At 43.8% G+C, this 20271-nt stretch overlaps 1 protein-coding gene and 1 long non-coding RNA gene across 2 annotated transcripts in view; one reads left to right on the top strand and one right to left on the bottom strand.

Annotated features, from left to right (window-relative positions):
• The window catches only part of LOC112080654 (catenin alpha-2-like), a 611175-nt gene that overhangs the window by 421999 nt on the left and 168905 nt on the right, over nucleotides 1–20271 (bottom strand).
• On the top strand, nucleotides 15266–15812 carry LOC139027449 (uncharacterized). The gene is made up of 3 exons (XR_011479531.1): nucleotides 15266–15428; nucleotides 15514–15553; nucleotides 15620–15812. It is a non-coding gene; the product is annotated as an uncharacterized lncRNA (long non-coding RNA).

Below are 20271 nucleotides of genomic sequence, written 5' to 3'. Positions count from 1 at the left end.
ATGGTCCCGGTCAAAGGTAGTGCACAACATAGGGAATTGGTTGCCATTTGAGACTTAGCTGGAAACCAAGCAGGATGACAGTAATCTGTTCGGTGAGCATTGATCTCTGGTTGTTTCATTGGATTAACAGTATCAAACAACCAGCTACCGTATCAACTCTCAGACAGTAGTTTTGCCATGTGAAAGGGCATGTCCTCGAGCGACTTTTCTGACTGTCTGAGCGCTCTCCGTCTGAGTGCCTGTGCACTGCCTCAGTGTGCAAACATGTTTGTTGAACGTTCAAACCCTCGCAAATAAAAAATGAAAAGAATAACGTCAAAGTAGAAAAGACATACATTCAAAAGTATTTCACTCAAGATGAGCGTGTGTGTGTGTGTGTGTGTGTTGTGTGTGTGTGGTGTGTGTGTGGTGTGTGTGGTGTGTGTGTGTGTGTGTGTGTGTGTGTGTGTGTGTGTGTGTGTGTGTGGTGTGTGTGTTGTGTGTGTGTGTGTGTGTGTGGTGTGTGTGTGTGTGTGTGTGTTGTGTGTGTGTGTGTGTGTGTTGTGTGTGTGTGTGTGTGGTGTGTGTGTGAAGCCACTGTTAACCAGCAAGCGGAAGCATGTCCACCAGAATATTGAGGAAGTTGACCCTTAGGTCTTAGTGTGAAGGTCGAGTTGGGTGTATTTTAAGATAAAGTCAGTGATGTGTGCCTGTATGCATATTTGAAGATACAATTAGGCATTTGAACATAACATCAACACATGCAGTCGAGCAATCGTTCTCGTGTCTTCTCGATCCTAACTAACAACACCTGTTTAGCGCGAACCACCGCATTTAACCATGGCAAGGTGACTGGGAATATGGCGAATACAACAGCGTAGTTATTCCCTCCGTAAGGACAATCAAATAGGAAACGTCAGTACAGAGACAAAGTAGAGAGCAATTCACCGGCCCAGGTGGTGAGGGTAGGTAACAACATCTCCACCCCGCTGATCCTACCACTGGGGCCCACAAGGGTGCGTTCTCAGCCTCTCCTGTACTCCCTGTTCACACACACGACTGCGTGGCCATGCAGCTCCAACTCAATCATCAAGTTTGCAGACGACACTACAGTGGTAGGCTTGATTACCAACAACGACGAGACGACCTACAGGGAGGAGGTGAGGGGCCTCGGAGTGTGGTGTCGGAAAATAACCTCACACTCAACGTCAACAAAAACAAAGGAGATGATCGTGGACTTCAGGAAACAGCAGAGGGAGCACCCCCTATCCACATGGACGGGACAGTAGTGGAGAGGAGTAGTTAGTTTTAATTTCCTCGGCGTACACATCACGAACAAACTGAATTGGTCCACCCACACAGACAGCGTGGTGAAGAAGGCAAAGCAGCGCCAGATGCACAGATGCACAATCGAGAGAATCCTGTCAGGCTGTATCAGACGCTGGTATGGCAACTGCTCCGCCACACCGTAAGGCTCTCAGAGGGTAGTGAGGCTGCACAACGCATCACCGGGGGCAACTACCCTGCCTCCAGGACACCTACACACCCGATGTCACAGGAAGGCCATAAAGATCATCAAGGCACAACACACCCCGAGCCACTGCCTGTTCACCTCCTGAGGACCCGTATCAATCCGAATCGGCGAGGTCAGTACAGGTGCATCAAAGCAGGGACCGAGAGACTGAAAAACAGCTTCTATCTCAAGGCCATCAGACTGTTAAACAGCCACCACTAAAATTTAGTGGCTGCTGCCAACATACTGACTCAACTCCAGCCACTTTAATAATGGAAAAATTGATGTAAAAATGTATCACTAGCCACTTTAAACAATGCCACTTCATATAATGTTTACATACCCGACATTACTAATCTCATATGTATATACTGTACCCTATACCATCTACTGCATCTTGCCAATTTTATGTAATACATGTATCACTAGCCACTTTAAACAATGCCACTTTTATGTTTACATACCCTACATTACTCATCTCATTTGTATATACTGTACTCTATACCATCTACTGCATCTTGCCTATGCCGTTCTGTACCATCTGTCACACCCTGACCATAGTTTGCTTTGTATGTTTTATGTTTTGTTTGGTCAGGGTGTGATCTGAGTGGGCATTCTATGTTGTATGTCTAGTTTGTCTGTTTCTGTGTTTGGCCTGATATGGTTCTCAATCAGAGGCAGGTGTTAGTCGTTGTCTATGATTGGGAACCATATTTAGGTAGCCTGTTTTGTCATTGTGGGTTGTGTGTAGTGTTTAGTGTCAGCACTATTTGTTATTTAGCTTCACGGTCGTCATTTATTGTTTTTGTATTAGTTTCGTTAAGTGTTCTCTGTCTATTAAAATCAAGATGAACACATACCACGCTGCGTATTGGTCCTCCGATCCTTCTCGATTCTCCTCGTCAGATGAGGAGGACGAAGACAGCCGTGACACCATCACTCATTCATATATTTTTATGTACATATTCTTCATTCCTTTACACTTGTGTGTATAAGGTAGTTGTTGTGGAATTGTTAGGTTAGATTAGATGCATTGTTGGAACTAGAAGCACAAGCATTTCCCTACACTCGCATTAACATCTGCTAACCATGTGTATGTGACAAATAACATTTGATTTGATTTGATTTGACCAATCACTTGTGGTTTTGATTTGAACTCAAGGGCTCAAGTTGACCATGACAAGATTTGAATTATACTATATTATATATATTATATATTAATTATATTATATACCATATTATAATATGGATTATATGAAATATAAAGTTGCATACGTAAAAAAAAAAACATTTGTAAATATGATAAATAAAATAAAATATATTTATTTGTAGAAATAAAGTGAGTGTGGAACATTCCATGTATACAGGGGTTGTGTCCCAAATAGCCCCCAGTCCCTAAATAGTGCAGAATAGAAAGTCTTCACTCCCAGACTTTTTCCACACTTTGTTGTGTTACTGCCTGAATTTAAAATGGATTCAATTCAGATTTGTTGGTCACTGGCGAACACACAATGCCCTATAATGTCAAAGTAGGAATATGTTTTTCAAATATATTACATATTAATAAAACATGAAAAGAGTCCATAACTATATAAAAAAAATTATGGGAAGCCTAAATGAGTTCAGGAGTAAAAATATGCTTAACAAGTCCCATAATAAGCAGCATGGATTCCCTCTGTGTGCAATAATAGTGTTTAACATGATTTTTTAACGACACCTCATCTCTGTAGTCCACACTGTAATTATCTGTAAGGTCCCTCAGTGGAGCAGTGAATTTAAAACACAGATTCAACCACGACGACCAGGGAGGTTTTCCAATGCCTCTCAAAGAAGGGCACATTGAATATCCCTTTAAGCATATTGAAGTTCTTAATTACACTTTGGATGGTGTATCAATACACCCAGTCACTACAAAGATACAGGCGTCCTTCCTAACTCAGTTGCCAGAGAGGAGGGAAACCTCTCAGAGGCCAATGGTAACTTCAAAACAGTTACAGAGTTTAATGGCTGTGATATAAGAACACAGGATGGATCAACAACATTGTAGTTACTCCACATGTCACGACTTCCACCAAAGGTGGCTCCTCTCCCTGTTCGGGCGGTGCTCGGCGGTCGTCGTCGCGGGCCTACTAGTTGCCACCGATCCATTTTTCCTTTTCGCTTGTGTCTGTCTGTATTGTTTACACCTGTGTCCTATTAGTTGATTTCGGTGGGTTTATTTACCTCCCCTGCCTGCTAGTCTTTGTGCAGGATTGTTTGCTGTGGTTACTTTGTTAGAGGTGCGTGTCTGCACCACGGGGTTTTCTTTCACACGGCAGTTGTACCGTTTTGGTATGAGTTTAGGAGTAGAGGTTTCTCCTCCGTGTGTAGCGTGTACAGAATAAAATATTCCAGAAGGCACTAATGTCATACTGCAAAAAAATGTGGCAAAGTAATTAACTTTTGTCCTGAATACAGTGTTATGTTTGGGGCAAATCCAATACAACACATTACTGAGTACCACTCTCCATATTTTCAAGCATAGTGGTGGCTCCATCATGTTATTGGTAGGTTTGTAGGGACTGGGGAGTTTTCAGGATAAAAAATAAATGAAATGGAGATAAGCACAGGCAAAATCCTAGAGGAGAACCTGGTTCAATCTGCTTTCTACCAGACACTGGGAGATGAATTCACCTTTCAGCAGGACAATAACCTAAAACAAAAGGCCAAATCTACACAAGAAGACAGTGAATGTTCCTGAGTGGCAGAGTTACTGTTTTAACTTAAATCTAACCGAAAATCGATACCAAGACGTCAAAATGGTTGTCTAGGAATGATCAACAACCAATTTGACAGAGCTGAAGAATTATGAAAATATTGATATTTCTGTATTTAATTCAATACATCTGAAGAAAAAAAAATCTAAAAACACGTTTTCAATATCATTATGGGGTATTGTGTGTAGATGGGTATGGAAAAACATATACAATAAGTCAAGGGGTATGAATGCTGCTTTCTGAAGGCACTAGTTCCTGTAGGTCCTGGTCAAAAGTAGTACACTATGTAGGGAATATGCTGGCATTTGGGACTCAGATAGGGACTGTACAGTGTCTGCACGGCAACACGATTTGTCTGGAAAGACAGGGAGGCTTATAATGCATCACTGAGGCTCTGACTGCCCTCTCCCCTCTTTGTCACACTGTCAGGGGATATTGAACATGTGGCATTATGCATGAGTTGTATGTGCTGTGTAATCTGGTGGTGTGTGTGTGTGTCCGTGCATTGATTTGTGTGCGTTCGTGCATTGGATTTGTGTCTGTGTGGACGTGTTTGTACGTGTGTATGTGTGTGCACATCAACTGTTGACACTGAACTCACCGCCTGGCTCCCTCTAATAGAAACCCTATTTCACCACCTGTCAATTCTATAGGTATCCTCACGGACCTTCTTGTGGCAAACAAGAGACGGCTGATTGAAATCAACAGGGATTATATCCAACTAATTGAATCTATAGTCCAATATCTACTGGCAGAGAGAGAGAGAGAGAGAGAGAGAGAGTGTGTGTGTGTGTGCATGCGTGTGGTTGGAGATTTTCAACACACTCGGGGGCCCGTAGAGGAAGATGGCTATCAATGGAGTATAATGGAAGCCAAGGCTTCTATTCAAAGCCCTCAGCAAGGTTTGTGATGGAGTGCTTAAACAATAGTTAGCTACTGGGGAATTTATCACAATCCTCCCGAACCTCCCCTCCCAAATAGCACCCTATTACCTACATAGTGCACTACTTTTGACCAGGCCACTCCAATGATCATTGGTCAAAAGTAGTGCACTACGCAGAAAATAGGGTGCCATTTGGGACATGACCCTCTGTGACTCCTGGCATTGATTTAGAAATGATTTTCCATGAAGTGAATGGGCAATGGCCCTCTCCCAATTATACACACGGCTTACTGTGTCGGGAGAAATTACAGATGACAATAGACTTTCATAGACTCCGGCCCTGACTGGACTAGTTCATCTGCTCTCTATCTATCTCACTTGTGTTCGTCTGATACCTCTAAATAAAAATGATTAAAAGGAGAAGGAAAATGCAATTCTAGAATGATAGGAATTAAATATTCCGTTCACCAGTGTCAATATGAAGGTTATTCGACCTTGAGCAGCAGAAGCAGTTATTAAAGACGTCATCCAGCGATTTTTGAACCGTTGCTGTTGAGAAGCGATATCCCAAGTATAAATACAGTGACGTACAAACACTCAAGGAGTAGGGCATTCAAGGAGATGGTCTGATGGCCTCCCCTCTTGCTTGAGAAACAATGGAGGAACAAGAGAGAACATCATGTGATTGTGCTATGTCCATGACTTACCTGGACCACCTGTTGAGGTGTGCCTTTTGTTAAGTAAATCAGGTGTTACATGAGATGAAAAGGAGACTGTAGCGCCACATAGCAACCAGTGTCGTAAGAAATAGCGACGCAGCGTGTGTTATCCTCATTCAGGCCAAAATCACATAGTCATTAGACTCGTGATGTTGGGGGAAGAGCTGGATAGCATAATAATAATATAGTAATATAATAATATATGCCATTTAGCGGACATGCTTATCCAAAGCGACTTACAGTAAGTAGCGTGTGCATAAATTAGTATGGGTGGATTCAGTTGGAATCGAACCCACGACCCTGTCGTGTGTGTGCATGCAGGTGTTGGTGTTTGCATCCGTGTGCATTTACGCCCAATCAAAACCGCATCTCAGTTGTCTGTCTGTGTCTGACACTAAAGGCAGAGAGAAGAGGAGGTAACATCACTTACCTGTTGTTGGGCCGTTCAGAGGTGCAGGCGGGAGGAGACATGGAAGAGAAGAGGAAGAGAGGGTTAATCAACACTAAATGATCGTGGCGTCGAAATAACATCAACGCTCAGCCCAGTCCAAGCCCTCCTCCGTCCTGGCACCCTAAAGGTGGAACCAGCTTCCCTCTGAAGCTAGGACAGCAGAGTCCCTGCCCATCTTCCCGAAACCCCCTGAAACCCTACATCTTCAAAGAATATCTTAAATAATCCCCCTCCTCATCTTCCCTGAACCAACACTTGAACTTGCACTAACTGTAAGTCGCTCTGGTTAAGAGTGTCTGCTAAATGACTAAAATATCAAATGTAAAAATGTAAGTGTGTGTGTGTGTGTGGGTGTGTGTGTGTGTGTGTGTGTGTGGGTGTGTGCACGCGCCCGCTGGGTTCCCACTTCTGGTATGTCCCAAACGTGCAGAGAAATAGATACTTGATACTTCTTCACACTATCAATCAATCAATGAATTGCATGTATTTATAAAGTCCTTTTTACATCAGATTCATCACAACATGCCTTACTTTACAGTAAACCAGCCTGGACCACAAAGAGCAAGCGGACCATGTGAGTCCACAGTGCTGCTCTAGTCCTACACCGAGGCAAGAGTGGGGGGGGGGGGGGGGGAGAGAGAGAGAGAGAGAGAGAGAGAGAGAGAAGAGAGAGAGAGAGAGAGAGAGAGAGAGAGAGAAGAGAGAGAGAGAGAGAGAGAGAGAGAGAGAGAGAGAGAGAGAGAGAGAGAGAGAGAGAGAGAGAGAGAGAGAGAGAGAGGAGAGAGAGAAGACTTGAGTGAGTGTAATATTTACTGTTAACTTTTTATTGTTTATTTCACTTTAGTTTATCCATTTCACCTGCTTAGGCATGTAACATATGTTTCCCATGCCAATAAAGCCCATTGAATTGAGAGAGGGAGAGAGAGAAAGAGAGAAGAGAGAGAGAGAGAGAGAAAGAGAGAGAAATAGAAAGAGATATAACGTAAACTCATCACTTTTGTACATCACCTTGGTCCGTACAATTGACCTTATTTTAGCGCCCCAAAAACGTAATACTTCCAGATCAACTGTAATGTCAATACCATTGTAAGCACAAATTTTCCTCTTTCCAACAAATCAATTACATGACCCCACGGCTGCCCGTTTCTGCATAATTCAACGGCAATGAGCTCCGTGGGTCTTTTTAAAAATGGCGGGTGGGGAGAACGAAACTAATGCGTATAGTGAGAAGGAGAGATGTTTGTGTGGGAAAATTGCTTTTTTCACTTCGATCTGTCCAACTTTATCACCTATCGCCTTTAAATGTAAATAAACACTATAAAGAGTTTATATAATGTGTCATTACATACCTATTTGAAGGTTTGTGTCGAATTTGAATCAGGTTTTTTAGGGCGGTGCTAAAGTGATCTTAGAAGTAAACAGCGGCTTTGAGAATGATGATCGCATGCATGATGACGCAAAAAATGACTAGGTATCCCCCTTACCCCGTCACTGTCCATTTCTTGTTTTTAAACGATGAGAGAAGTGCTACACCTGGTGGAGAGAGATTGTAAGAACAGAAATAGTTGCTTTATGCGTGCTGTACGTTACGACATGACACGTCACGATGTAACGGAGGGTCCGTTTTTTTAACTTTTCTCCAATACTATAGAGCCATTACCATGTCGATCAACGCTTGAATAGAAAGTAGTTCACACCCCAGATTTTGAAGTCAACACAGTCGCTACAGTCCCATTAGTTTTTCTTTGTAGCCTCGTACGAATGTCGGGTTGCACACATTTGTACGGAATGGGGTGAGTTTACATTAGACAGAAAAAAGAGAGCTAGAAACAGACAGAGAGACACGAGACAGAGGAAGACTGAAGAAGATGAGGAGAAAAAAGAAAGATGAAAGAAAGTGAGAGAAGAGAGAGAGAGAAAGAAAGAGATACTAGACAGAAAAAAAGATAGAGCTAGACAGAAAGAGAGACAGAGACAGAGGAAGACTGAAAAAGTCAGAAAAGCCGAGAGAGAGCTAGAGAGAGAGAGAGAGAGAGACAGAGACAGAGCTCAACTAAACTAACTAATAAAGGATCGATACCGTCTGCTTGCTCCTCCACCTGCACACCTTCAGACCCGTGTGAAGACGTCCCACCATCATGCACTGAGTGGAGAGAAGTGTTCTAGAGAGGGCTAGTGAGAGACTCTCCCAACAAAGACTGCATTTGATATATCCTACCGCGCCCCCGCTGCACTGGCCTGTGTGTGTGTGTGTGTGTGTGTGTGTGTGTGTGTGTGTGTGTGTGTGTGTGTGTGTGTGTGTGTGTGTGTGTGTGTGTGTGTGTGTGTGTGTGTGTGTGTGGTGTGTGTGTGTGTGGACGTGTTTAACTATGTCTTGTGGGGACCAGAAGTCCTTACAAGAATAGTAAACAAAGTAAAAATTGACCAACTGGGACATTTTGTTAGTCCCCACAAGGTCAAATGTTTTTCTAGGGGGTTTAGGGTTAAGGTTAGAATTAGTGTTAGGGTTAGAATTAAGTTAAATATTAAGGTTAGGAGCTGGGTTAGTTGTAGGGTAGGTTAGGAGCTAGGGTTGGTTTAGGGTTAGGATAAAGTTTTAGGTTTTTGGTTAGGGTTAGGGTTAAGGTTTAGGGTTAGGTAAGAGTACGGGTTTAGGATAGGGTTAGGTTTAGGGTTAGGGGTTAGGGAAAATAGGATTTTGAATGGGACTGAATTGTATGTCCCCAAAGGTTAGCTGTACAAGACTGTGTGTTGTGTGTGTGTGTGTGTGCTGTGTGTGTGTGTGTGTGTGTGTGGTGTGTGTGTGTGTGTGTGTGTGTGGTTTGTGGTGTGTTGTTGTGTTGTGTGTGTGTGAAGGTTTCAGCAGACTGTATCTTTACTGTATTGCTCTTGGACAAAACCAGCTGAGAAGATAGTGGCCACTCTTTAGCCAAGAGGCAATCCTGGATCGGTACATCCATTTTTGTCCTTTTAAAATAACGATACACTGAGTGTACAAAAAAACGATGGACACCTGCTCTTTCCGTGACATGGACTGATCAGGTGAAAGCTGAATGATCCCTTATTGATGTCACTTGTTAAATCAAATGCAATCAGTGTAGATGAATGGGAGGAGACAGGTAAAATACGGATTTTTAAGCATTGACACAATAGGGTTGAGGATGTGTGCCATTCGGAGGGTGAATGGGCAAGACAAAAGATTTAAGGGTCATTGAACGGGCGGGGTATGGTAGCAGGTGCCAGACGCACCGGTTTGTGTCAAGAACTACAACGCTGCTGGGTTTTTCACACTCAACAGTTTACTGAGTGTATCAAGAACGATCCACCACCCAAACGGATATCCGGGCCAACTTAACACAACTGTGGGAAGCATTGGAGACAACATGGCCCAGAAGCCCTGTGGAAGGCCTGGGGTGTTCTTAATGTTTTGTGCACTCAGTGTATATCACCATTGAATCTCGAAGAAAATCATTTCTAGATCCCGCTTTAGTTAAACTGCCACACCCCATCAGAATTTACAGTGACACAGTGACACAGCTTTGTTGTTTTTCAAACCCCCTCATTGCCCCTTTAACTGTAACCATTTGTCATAGCAGTGGTAATAGTTCAAGTTAGCACGTGTCTATTTGCATAACCGTGTCAGATGGGGGTTTGTGAGCTGAGTTAAATCTGTGACTTAGTAATGCGTAAGTCAAATCGTTTCCAATCAATATGCCAGCTCACTTATGACTGCATACGCCAACTGTTAGATCACCATTACAATAGGAAATGGACAAAGCAGCTTCGTTCTATATTCTATATGCCATATAGCAGACGCTTCTATCTAAATCATATAGAGGAGTGCCTGTATACATTTTTGTACGGGTGGCCACAGCAGGAATCTAACCCATGAGCCTGGCCTTGCAAGTGCCATGTTCTACCAACTGAACCCATTCCAAAGGCTAACACAGTTCTGAGATCAGATCGATCTAGTTCCTCAACGTTTTTTGTTGAGTTACATGAACTTTGAAATAGTCTATCCAACTCTTATTCCATCGGTTACGGCCATACCAGCCTGAATAAGCCCGATCTTGCCTGATCTCGGAAGCTAAGCAGGGTCGGGCTTGGTTCGGTGACCGTCCGTCATAGAGTGTAGAGCTGTAGTTTGGGATTCAAACCTGGGGGTAGAATCAAACAGCTATTAGAGCAGCCACTGTCCATTTAGTGATTGCTCAGTGATGGAGTAAAGGCTTCAGTGGTTAATGGGCAATTCATTATGTTCCTGCAGGGCTGAGGGATGATGCTGGTTCAGTTCATTTGGTGTGTGTGTGTGTGTGTGTGAGCATACAGGCACCCACACACACTGATATGCATTTAGTGCTTTTAGCCATTTTGGTCTTGTTTAGCATAGAGTCATTTTTTTGTTCTCTCCTCTCTCTCTCTCTCTCTCTTCTCTCTCCTCTCTCTCTCTCTCTCTCTCTCTCTCTCTCTCTCTCTCTCTCTCTCTCTCTCTCTCACTCTCTCTCTCTTCTCTCTCTCTCTCTCTCTCTCTCTCTCTCTCTCTCTCTCTCTTCTCTCTCTCTCTCTCTCTCTCTTCTCTTCTCTCTCTCTTCTCTCTCTCTCTATTATCTTTTCTGATCCTTTCCCCCCCTCACATTGTTGACCGATCTGTTAGTAGGAATTGATGAGGACTGTGAGTATACTCGTTCAGGATTGTGTTTTTTTGGAACGTGTGTATGTGTATGTGCATGTGTCTGTGTGTGTGTAAATTAGGTATTGCATTGTTACCATGGAGAGCACTGACATACTGTATACGTGGTGGGAGAGAGAACATTACAACAACATACACCACATCCAGTCCAGTTCTTGGAAAGAGAAATGCTACCAGCAATTCACCTCAAAATGGGGAGACCATGAGGCTTTCAGATTAGCTGTCTATTCACGACTCACCACACATAGCAGGACAAAAAGTGTTCGCTGTGTGTGTGTGACTGAGTGAGTACAAAGTGAGATCGGGACACGTGGGAAGGGAAAGAAAGCTAGCTGAGCTATCGAACTTTACCACTGGATATCGTAATTGATTCACACTCGTCGCAAGTTGCAGGGGACACTCGGGATAAAAAAGTATGATCAAAGTTAAGGTCAGGACACATGGAAAAAGGGAAAGAAAGTTAGCCGAGCTATCGAGCTAGCCGAGACGTCATTCATTTACTTTAGCACTGGAGATCATCATTGATTGAAAGAGGTCTAAATATCCTCCCTTACAGTTCAATACAGAATGTTTATCGCACCGCGAGAGCATTGATTGAGGTGGTGCAGTGAGATTGACTAGGGCATCATTGCAATGACTGTGGCAAAGTCAGACGTTTTCTCTATCAGAATGTTAAAAATGACTTAGAGTGCATCCCAAACGGCACTCTATTACCTATGTAGTGCACTACTTTTGGTCCTATTATTTAACGTTAGTCACTGTGCCATCTCTGTGTTCTTCTATCTCGCTCTTCCATCCTCGGTGCTCATGATGTCAGATTGCATAAATGTGCCGCAGCAAAAGAGTAGGCCTAGTCCACTATGGCCTGTGTGTTTTGTTCTCTTCTGTTCTGTCGTACTACAGTACAAAGGACTTGAGTACGCTCTCTCTCTCTCTCTCTCTTTTGTACCTCTCGTTTATACCTCTCTCTCTCTCTCACAGTATTTTACAGCCATGAGTAAAACAGATGTTACAGCAGCGTTCCCGCGATTTTATAATTATGTTTACATTCCCCATGGTGCATTGCGCCTCGTGTTCCCATCCACCTGTTAGTCACTGAGGAACACGACGGCGCGCGTCAGTGTTTGTTGTTCGCCACACCCCTTTCTCTTCTCCGCCACGCCAAGGGACTCCCAGAGTACAACTATTCCTCATCCTCTTTCCTCTCTCTCTCTCTCTCTCTCTCTCTCTCCCTTTCATCACCACCACCATCCCCCTCAATTCATTATTCAAATCTTCATTAGCTTATGAGCTGCCACAAGTTGACAGTTTTATTCAAAATGTCAAGACTGTGCAAGGGGTGTGTAGTCTTTGACTAGCGACTGTAGTCTATATCTGCTGTCGGACAATATTGACTTCGAAACAATGTCATCTTCCACTGCAACAAGTCACCTGTGCTCTTTGTGACTCCCTGACTCAGTCCCCATTGTCCCCATCTGCCTCATACCAACTCTTAACAAGCTAACATGCTTCACTTTCCAAAAGAGCACACACTTGACCTGACCTCCAGTTACTCACCAGCCTAGCAGCCCTTTTAGAGCATTTGCTGCTGCTGTCATGTTGCGAGTGGGGTCAGAGGTCGAGAACAGTCCATACTTTGTTTGTCAGTGTGATTGTCAGTGTGTGCGTGCGTGTGTGTGTGTGCGTGTGCGTGTGTATGTCTGGAGGCAGTCTGGGTTCAGTGAGGAAGTGCTGACCTCGGGTCAGTGCTGTGCGAGCAGGTGGAGTTTGGACAGGACAGACAAAGAGAATGGCAATCAACAATGACATCATTCACGTCAGAAAATCTACTCAAATGAGAAAGTGGATGACATCACCGACCTGCATTACTACAACTTTTATTAGCTAATTGACAACATTTCAAAGGTGAAACCCGGACTGTAAATCTGTGTTTGGGACAGTGCCACTGTGCAGTGTGAAAACTTGAAACAAAGTAAGCTACAAATCGCATATTCAGTGATTTGTCACTTGAGAGCAGAGCTTTGTGGCTCTATACATTACTATACAACATATGGGCCTGCTGTACTGTATACTGTACTACCTCATAACAGTTAAAAGATGAGACAGAAATACTGATTAAAACAGTGGGGCTTGCGATCATCACCTTACAGACGACAGACAAGCGGAGCGGTGACATTTGGCTGCGATAAGACTCACGCACCGGGACGACAGCCGTCGAAAACGCAAACAGCTGGAGTCTGGCGCGGCAGCCAGATGAACGGTTTGTCTTTTTCTTGTTTCTTTACCCCCTTTTTTTTATGCACCACAACTTCCCGACAGGTATTCTCTCATTAAGGGAATCAACAAGGCGGGATGGAAGGAGGGAAGGAAGGAAGGAAGGAGGGTGAAAAGAGAACGATAACTTCATCTCCTTTGTGTTCCCTCCCCATCACAACAAAGGAGGGTACCGCAGAGAGAACGAGGGAGAGAGAGAGAGAGACAAAGACAGAGAGGGGGACTGACGGAGAAAAAGACAAAGAATGCAAGACAGACAGAAAAAGAAAGAGAGAGAGAGAGAGCATGATGGAGGGAGGAGAGAGATTCAGATGTAGAGAGAATGACAGAGAGGGTGAAGGAAAAACAAAGGGAGAGAGAGAGAAAGCAGTGTGATTGCTACGGACGGCTTCGTCCTCTGTCTCTGTGTTTCAGCCTCTTAGAGGAGGCCTACTGTGCAGCATTGTGCTCTGCAGCATTGTGCTGTGCAGCTCAAATGGTAGACACTATTCAGGTGCACCTACACATATTTCTACACTCTGCTGAAGAAACTTAAAATGAAAAAATACCCACCGAAGCAATGCAGCGTTTTGGTGGATGAGGAAAGTTAGTGAGAAATGCTTAGTTTACTGTAATTAATGCTAGATATCATGGGGCCATTTAAAGAAATGAACAGGTAGGAGAATGAGTGACTGAGTAAGAGACTGGCTGACTGGCCGAGTGACTGGCTGGCTGGCTGGCTGGCTGGCTGGCTGGCTGACTGGCTGGCTGGCTAACTCAATTGACTTCGAATGAGTGAGTGAGAGAAAATGTATGACCACACGATCAACTGACAAAACAATAATACAAATATTTACTTTTATTTTACCAGGGGCCTGTTGCACAAAAGTAGAATTAAGACATCCGGGATAAATGACTCAGCTGAGCTCAATGAAGCCAAAACATGTGCGTCCAGGCTTAATTGGTTGCACAAAGACCAAGCCAGGATGAGCAGACACGGATTCATTAAGCCAGGTGAAACCAATCCTGGATAGGTGCGCGCTCACGGCTCACTCAAATAGACCCCGCCACAGATCACAGATTAACTGATTTACCATGGCAACTAGAGCCGCGTACTTTTCCCCGTCGGAAGCACAAATCCTCATGGAGGCATACGAGGAGGTAAAAGTATAATTAAGAAGAAAGGCAACACGCCACAGTGATAAAGCAAAGAGAAAAAGCGTGGCAAGTATTGCAGACCGCCTGAATGCGTAAGTAGTGCACAATTACACACTCACCGCTCCGCTGAAACATCACAATTACAATTCAAATATTTAATTCACATCTCCAAAAATGAGTTGTACTGTAATTATGAAACGGTTAAATTTTTTAATTGAAATGCACTGCAGATTGAGTGAATATTGTGTAAAGTAACTCCATCACACTGTATAAAGCTATGATAATTTTTTGATATTTTTACTGAAAACAAGACAAAAATACCAAGTAATTTTTTGCAGTGTGACTCCATAAATGTGTGTGTGTGTGTGTGTGGTGTGTAGATTAAACATGAACGGGCCAAAAGGACATGGCAGCAGGTCAAAATCAAATACAAGACATTCTGCAGAATGGTATGGTCCCTGACTAATATTTAACAAAGCACAAGCATATATTGTACCCAGAAGGTGCCTGCTCACACATTGTCTGTACTGTTTTAGCAGTGAAAAAGAATACCCACAGACAAGGCACGGGTGGTGGGTCACCAAAGGCTGACTTACCCAGCAGAGGAACATGCGCTTGGAGCTAAATAAAGGCAGGCCGTCTTAGAGGGGATCCCTGGGGGGAAAGAGACGAGCATAGGTTCCTCCCAAGATGCCACCCGCTTCATTCAAGGTATGTCCTTCATCTCTACATGGTACAACCACATTCATATTGAATCAATTTGGACTGTCTGACTTTGGTTTACTATTGCCTTGCAGTGTCTGGCAGCACTGTGTTCCTGTTAGAGCCACCAGCACAGCACAGACGATGCTGATCCAGTGAGTACTCCATCAAAGGCATACTGTAGGCCTGGCATGTCTTGTCTACTAGCTTCAATATGAATCCGATTAAATGTGATAGGGTGAAGGCCCCAGTGCAGCAGCAACAGCACATGATGGAGACGATGATGAGGAGGAGACCATCTCTCTGGATTCCAGAAGGCATGAGGTATCATGTTAGACTGTGAAAGTACTATTTACTCTACAATGGTGAGGAGTCCTCATCAAAATCAAAAATCTAATTTCTTTTACAGGACCCAGATGCTATACAGTGGAAACCAGCCTGGCAACATAGTGCGTATTAATAAAAGGACACCACTCCTGCCAAATTCCGCTGCGCTAATTGTATTGTGTTCACAGAGCTCACAAGCTATCAGAAAGTTGTATGGCAACCACCTCCGGCGCCAAATAGAACTGGCAGACATAGACATTCAGTACAAGAAGAAAAAGATGGAAAATCTTGCACTGGAGTCCGAAATAAAAAAGAGGACAATTAGGAAACTGGACCTTGAAATAAAAAACTTGAGAGGGAGGTGAGATATGCCTTCAATGTACACTGTATGCTAACTGTAACACAAATGTATTAATCATTATTTTTTTCCTCCCCCAGCTCCAAGAGATGACACAGCTCAAATAAAAATTAGGTATATTCTCGTAAAGTCAAGTGAGCCATGACATATGAGCTCTTATTGTGAGACACAGGACGGTGGCATCTTTCTAAGGTTTTTTTTTATTTTCCCAGCAATCAGTACAACCAAGTCATCGTTATAAGGCATCGCCCTCTTTTGCCCACCCCCCAGCACCAGGTGTGGCCACTAGCCTATATGAAGGCCAAAATTGTGTGTTCCTTTTGCTCTGACAATGGCATGCCCATTCGTGCGAGATGTGGTGGATGAAGAAGCACTTGTGCTGAGGAGAGCCTTCAGGCGAGAAAGGGTCTTCAGGGACCGGTTGGTACCCTGCGGCTTACTGGTGTCTTCAGATAGGTTCTGCGAGTGTCCATGGCGTATGATGCGTCTGGAAGCGATGACGAGGTTTGTTTGGCAGAGTCAGTGTCAGTGTAGTGTGATGCAGACTGTAGTGGCGTTGGTTGTGTCCTCGAGGATGGTGAAGCGGGACCTTGCGTGGTATGTCGTTGCGATGTGGAGCCATGATCTTGAGTGCGGATGGCTAAGGAGTGGTTTTGGTTGGTTGGGTGTGTGGAGGGCGTCGGTGTGCGGCGTGCTGGTTTGTGTTTGTAGCTAGTGGAGAGCGCTTCCTGTGAGCGTGTGCAGGGTGGGGGAGTGAGCTCGGAAAGCTGATAAAGGAGCGGCGAAGTTGTTTGGCTCGCTATCAGATGTAGGGAAGTGTTGTGGTGATGCATGGCTGGATGTCGAAGGTGGCTGGATAGCAGAGGATGGTCTTTCAGTCGTTTCCTGTTCGCTGCGACAGCAGAAAGACTCTGGTATGACATGTTGCGTGAAGAGGAGTTTTATAGGATTGCAGGTAAGAGGGATCTAACAACATTACAAGGACAACTGTTAACAAATAGTAGGATAACTCATGTACTTTGGTGTGGACAGGGTTGTCCCTCAATGTTCCATTGGTGCAGTGGACAGCACACAGGCATGTAAGGATAAAGAGCCTCCCCTGCGAGTGCTCAGTGTGGGTCCGATGTTCGTTTGTGATATAGGAGAGAGTATTGCCTGTTTCGACACATTAGATGGTTAGGTGAAGCATAGAGCTGTTTTGTTGTGGGATAATGGGTCCGAGATTGACGAGAACAGTTTTCTGTGCATTGCCATGTTGGTTTGTGTTGTGCTGTGTTTGTGGGAGGTGGTTTCGTGTGTGTGGGGGGCGGTTTGGTTGTTTTTTGCGGGCTTGGGTGTTATTCGTGGTTCTGTTTGATGTTTTGTGTGTTTGGTTGTTGTTTGGGGTGGTTTGGGGTGAGTGTTGGGTGGGTGAGTTTCGTGTTGGTTTGTGTTGTGTGGTGCTGTGTTTGTTGTTGGTGTGTTGGTGGGTGAGTGTGTTTGGGTTTTTTGGTGCTGGTGTGAGGGGTTGGTTGTGGTGTGTTTCTGTTGTGTGTGGTGTTTTTGTGGTGTGTGTGTTTTGGGTTGTGTGGGTGTGGTGGTGGTGTTGTGCTGTGTTGTGGTTATTGTGGTGTCTGTGTTGGTGGTTGTTTGCTGTGGTGGGTTCGTTGGTTATTTAGGTAGTGGGTGTTTTGTGTGTGGTTGTTTTGGTTGTTTGTTGTGCGGAGGTGTTTGGGGGCTGTGGTTGTGGTGGGTTAGGTTGTGGTAGGTTGTTGTTATGTGTTTTTTGGTGTGTTGTAGTGTTCTTGTAGTGTTGTTTTGGTGTTGTCGTTGTTGGTTTGTGTTTGGGTTGTTTTTTTTGGCTGTTTGGGTGTTTGTGGATGGTGGTGGATTGTGTGTTTGTGTGTGTGTGTTGGTTTGTTGTTCAGTGGATTGTGTGTTTTATGTGTGTTGGTCTCGATGTGCTTTGAGTTGTTGTGTTTTTGTTTTTTGTGTTTTTTGTGTGTTGTGTTTTTTTGGTGATTTTTTTGTTGTGTTGTGTGTCTTTTTTTGGTGGTAGTGTGGTGTCTATAGTCTTGGGTGTTTGTTTATTGGTTGTTTTTTGGGTGTTTCGGAGTGGTGTTTGGTAGAGGTTGGTGTGGTCGGGTTGTTTTGTTTTTCTGTTTTGGTTTGTGTGGTGTTTTTTTGGTGTGTGTTAGTTTTGTGGGGGGTGTTGGGATGTGTGTGTGTTTTTGTTTGTTGTGTGTGTGTGATAGGGTGTGTGTTTCGTGTTTTAGTTGGCGTTGGGTGGGTTGGTTTTATTGTTTTCTGATTTTTGTTGGTTGTTGTGCTGGGTGGTGTGATTTGGTGTTGGGTTGGGTGTGGTGTTGTGTGTTTTGTGTGTGTTGTTGGTTGTTTGTTGTTGGGTGTTTTGTGTGGGTGTTAATTTGTGTGTTGTGGTTTTAGGTGTGTTTTGTTTGTTCTTGATTGTGGTGTGGAGGTGTGTGTGTGTGTTGCCGTTTGTTGTGTGTGTTGTGGTTTTGTGTGTTGGTGTGTGTTTTGGTTTAGTGTGTTTTGTTAGTGTGTTTTTGTGGTGTGCGGTTTTTGTAATTTGTTTGTTGTTTGGGTTGTGATTGTGGTGTAGTTTTTCTTTGGTTGTTTGTTGTGTTTGGTTGGTGTGGTGGTTTTTTGTGTGTGTATGGGGCTTGTGTTTTGTGTTTGGGGATTGTTGGGGGGTGAGGTGTGGGGGGGGGGGTAGTGTTGGGTTGTAGTTGGGTTTGTGGGTGGTAGTGCTTTTGGTATTGAGGTTTGGTTTTGTGTTGTGTGTTTGTGGTGGTGTTGGTGGTGGTTTTGGTGTTCTGTTGTGTGTTGGGTTGTTTTATTTTGGTTTGTTTGGGTGAGCTGTTTTGTTTTGGGGGGTTTGTGTTGTGGTTTGTTTCGTTTGGTATTGGTGTTTGTGGGTTGGTGGTTTGTGCAGGGTGTCGTATGTTTGTCTGTTTGGGTGTGTGTGCTTGGGTTGTTGTTTTTGTGTGGTTTATTGGATTTGGTTGTGTTGTGTTTGGTTCTTGTGATTGGTTGCATTGATTGGTGTACTATTTCCTCATTTGGTGATTTTCCGATAGATGGTCTGGCAATCGTGAACTGTCGTGAATAAGGCCAAGCTTGTGGGCATCAAATGGGCCTGGCTCAGTCACATGACTCCAGAATTCTTATCGGCCTCTGAAATCATATCAGTGCCCTATGCACAAGGTAAGCTACACAACAGGCCCGTATTTTTATTTATACCATTGATGGCTGTGTCAGACGAATTCCTGTGGTTTACTTTGAGGTGTATGTATGATGTTGTGGTTCCGACGGTAGAACTCTCTATGGTGTGTTGCTTGGGAGACGGGGGGTATTGGCTGCCAGCTCTTTCTCTGAACTTTCACAGACCCCCGGAGCACTAGCAGAGCCTACAACCATGCCTAGCCAGGACCAGAGGACTAGAGGTTTGAAATGACCTTGTGGGCCTTCCTTGAGGCACGCCTTTCACTGCTTCACAAATTAAGGGGTCAGCCTGTTAGGGGCATGTGATATTACTGTTGGCTTGTGCTGTCCTCCAACAATGTGGCCTGCCTGAGGAAGGAGAGGGCCCCCAGAGTGCACCGCCATGATGGCGGACAATCCGGCAATCTTCCCTGATGACGACAGTGGGGTCGGTGCTGAGGGACCAATATGTGTTGAATTATTTTAGTTGTAGTGGTGCTTTCAATTTTGGTTAAATATGTCCTGCGGTGGCAGAGGAATTTGGTTTTTTTTGGGTTCGTTTTTTGACGATTTGGCCCTCTTATGATGTTTGTGCGGTTTACTGGTGTGTAATACAAGGCTGCAGGGAGGCTACTGCATCCATTATTTGTCTGTTCAGTTGATTGTGTATGGATTTGTCCTGCTTATTTTAGTGTGCAGACATGCAAGGGTGTGTTATATACAGACCTTTGAATGTGTATGTATCATTTTGTATAATATGCTTGATTCTGTGCTTTCCATCTTGTAGAGTCACTGTGACTTCAGTTTCGAAGGAGCTGATTGGTTACCTGCTTTGTTTTGTCCTTATTCAATAAAGGAACATAATGTTTACACATTGGTGTTTTTATATTCATATGGAATGTGTATTTGTTTATATGACAGAGTACTAGGGCCACACTGAAGAAAAAGGATAAAGTCATAAATTTATGAGGCTGGTTCTTTCTGCAGAAAAGCTACATATTGTTTTTACAGTTTTGATACTTATGACAATGTGATACTTAATATTCTGGCACATCAGCATGTCTTTGTTTATGAAACCATACTGAAGTACAATTTCACGAAATGCCCACATCTGTCATTTTAACAACTGTCCTCCTTTTAAAACAACTGGTTACAATATTATGAACTTGTGTTTTTTTTCCCCTCTGTGGCCCTATATTCTATCATTTTATATATAGCCTTATAGTTATGGGAAACTGTAAATTATCTAATGATAGCAACATCATCTAAAAATCATTT

The sequence above is a fragment of the Salvelinus sp. IW2-2015 genome, unplaced genomic scaffold, assembly GCF_002910315.2.
Source record: "Salvelinus sp. IW2-2015 unplaced genomic scaffold, ASM291031v2 Un_scaffold16412, whole genome shotgun sequence".
Lineage (NCBI taxonomy): Eukaryota > Metazoa > Chordata > Actinopteri > Salmoniformes > Salmonidae > Salvelinus > Salvelinus sp. IW2-2015.
The sequence above is the reverse complement of the archived record's forward strand: the minus strand, read 5'-3'. Positions and strand labels throughout refer to the sequence as shown.